Genomic DNA, 3,267 nt, shown 5'->3' on the forward strand with positions numbered 1-3,267 from the left:
TTATTCTGGGAACTGCCCTGAGACCCCGGGGGATAGGGTGATATATAAATTCAATTAATAATAATAATTAGCACCAATCTGTTTGGGGCTTGGTGGCCCCAATCCTGCATACTGCACTGGATAACCTCATTGCTCCCAGATCCGCATTTGTCTTAAGGGGGTTTATTATCCCTGATTCACCCCTTCCGATTTGCATGGTGCGAGTGGTTTTCTGGTGGTCCTAGGCCTTTGCATTCAGGCCTGCTCTGCACCCCTTTTACCTAAGAACGGAAGAAGAGCCCCGCTGGAGCAAATCGGGAATGCCTCTCCTCCTAACCCAGTATCCTGTTCCCGACGGCGGACAGCCTTGACACCATGGAGGGATTGGGGTGGGTGGGGAAGACTTGCTAGGGGAGAGGCACGGAGTGCGGGTGGGGAGATCTCACCTGTGTCCCTCCTGCCAAAGAAATAACTCGGGAGAGAAAACCGAGCCAAGCGAGGCGGAGGAAGAGACTCCCTTTCCGTTGCAAACCAAGCTCCCGCGCCTTCCTTTAAACCGACGGAAATGCAACGGGGGGAAGCCAAGGGGGGCTCTGACAGCCCACAGCTGCCGCGCCGGCTCCGCAGCCTCTCCGATGGGGCCGCGGCAGGGATCTCGAGAGGGGCGCGCAAGGACCAGAAAGGCGCCGCTTTGCTGCACATTTCGCGGGGCTGACTTGCCCCATATTTACAGTATTCACTTACTACTTCAGGACATCCCCTAATGCAAACACGCTCGTTTGTTGGTATGCCTCTGTGTCTCCCATCGCTAGGAAAATTAGAGCAAATTATATAGCCAAGATAGCCCCCAACTGTAAAGGAGATGAATTTATTTGACCCTATCTAAATCTCTATGTGGGACAAGAAGCTACAGTTAGAACTGGATATGGAACAACTGATTGGTTCAAAATTGGGAAAGGAGTACGGCAAGGCTGTATATTGTCTCCCTGCTTATTTAACTTATATGCAGAATTCATCATGCGAAAGGCTGGGCTGGATGAATCCCAAGCCGGAATTAAGAAATATCAACAACCTCAGATATGCAGATGACACAACCTTGATGGCAGAAAGTGAGGAGGAATGAAAGAACCTTTCAATGAGGGTGAAAGAGGAGAGCACAAAATATGGTTTGAAGCTCAACATCAAAAAAACGAAGATCATGGCCACTGGTCCCATCACCTCTTGGCAAATAGAAGGGGAAGAAATGGAGGCAGTGAGAGATTTTACTTTCCTGGGCTCCATGATCACTGCAGATGGTGACAGCAGTCACGAAATTAAAAGACAGCCTGCTTCTTGGGAGAAAAGCGATGACAAACCTAGACAGCATCTTAAAAAGCAGAGACATCGCCTTGCCAACAAAGGTCCATATAGTTAAAAGCTATGGTTTTCCCAGTGTTCTCGAAGCTACCAGCATGAGTTTGACCAAACTGCGGGAGGTAGTGGAAGACAGGAGTGCCTGGCATGCTCTGGTCCAGGGGGTCACGAAGAGTAGGACACAACTAAACAACAACACTTACTACATCCCCTAATGCAAACACGTTCGTTTGTTGGTATGCCTCTGTGTCTCCCATCACTAGGAAAATTAGAGCAAATTATATAGCCAAGATAGCCCCCAACCGTAAAGGAGATGAATTTATTTGACCCTATCTACGTCAAGCTATATTCTATCTTTATCACCAAACTCCGAATATAATTGCACATTGTATTAATTAACATTATTTTTTTATATATTTGTGGCCATGAGGTGAGTTTAGCCTATACATTTTATTATTTAATGTCTTAACCTGTATATTAAGATACTTTTATAGCTCTGTTTAGAGTAGGTAATGTCTTGATAATATAAATGTTTTAAATTTTTTGTATTCATCCAGCATATTTTCTTTTAATTGTTGAATGATCCTGTGTACATTGCAGCAGCCTTTGGCTATGTGCAATAAAACTGACTGTTCACTTACTGAATTTATATATCAGGATTATTTTTGGCAGGGGAAGAACTGAGTTATCTGTGAAGCAATTGGTCAATTAGTTATTTTTATTGACTTACTTGACTTGGGGGGAGGGGGGCAGCTGCCCACACCCCAGTTGTGCCCATGGCCCCATAGCACAAATACTCTAGGAAACCAGAGTAGTGTAGTGGTTAAGAGTGTCGGACCTGGGAGATCAGGGTTCAAACCCCCCCACTGAGTCATTAAGCTCACCTGGGTGACCTTGAGCCAGCCACCTAACCTACTTTGCAGGGTCGTTGTAGGGATTAGCTGAAAACTGGGGTGAACCACATGGAAAGAATGATGGGATATAATTGCAGCAAATGAGCTCTTCGGCTTACCTGCCGGCCGGATGGAGATGTCATTCGGCAACCTGGCACCCACATGGTCGCAACTGGAACTGTGCCAGTCCCCAAAAGGTGCCTGGCAAATTTCTGACACTGGAGAGAGCAGAAGGAGATACCCCCCCCCCCCCGCGATCTCATAGTGCTTAAGCTCAGGGGCATCCAATGAAACTGAATGCGATTCAACAGACGAAAGGAAGTCATTCATTGATTTATCGGCTACTTTAAAATGAGGCTGCATTTTAAACTGCATTTTAACCTGTATTTTAAATTGGTTCCCCCCCTTTCTCTTTTCCCCCTATTATGTTTTTACTGTGGTTTTATTGGTGTTAGCCGCCCTGAGCCCGGCTCTGGCCGGGGAGGGGAGGGTATAATTATTATTATTATTATTATTATTATTATTATTATTATTATTATTATTATTACAGTGCCCAAACTATGGAACTTACTCCTGCAGGAGGCAGGGGTGGTCAACTTGGATGGCTTTAAAAGAGGATTGGACACATTCATGCGGGGCAACTAGTTATTATGGTTAATTATTACGGGGCGAGTGCTTTGGAGCTTGAGTCCTGCTTGTGGGTTTTTCCTTAGGGCATCTGGTTTTTCCTTAGGGCATCTGGTTTGTGCTGGACTAGATGGGCCTTTGAGCAGCTCAGTTGGTTAAAGCATGGTGCTGATAATGCCAAGGTTGCAGGTTCAATCCCCGTATGGGACAACTGCGTATTCCTGCGCTGCAGGGGGTTGGGCTAGATGATCCCCAGGGTCCCTTTCCACCTCTATGATTCTTCAATGACTTCTGTTTCCCCCCCATCCCTCCCCATTTAGCAACCACCCAGCTTCGTTCAGCTGTTACAGCCCAAACCAACAAGCGAGCCTAGCAGAAAGAAGCCAGCGCCATGATCAAACTCAAGACTGAAACG

Source organism: Podarcis erhardii (assembly GCF_964252035.2).
Source record: "Podarcis erhardii genome assembly, chromosome: 7".
In the NCBI taxonomy this organism is placed as follows: domain Eukaryota; kingdom Metazoa; phylum Chordata; class Lepidosauria; order Squamata; family Lacertidae; genus Podarcis; species Podarcis erhardii.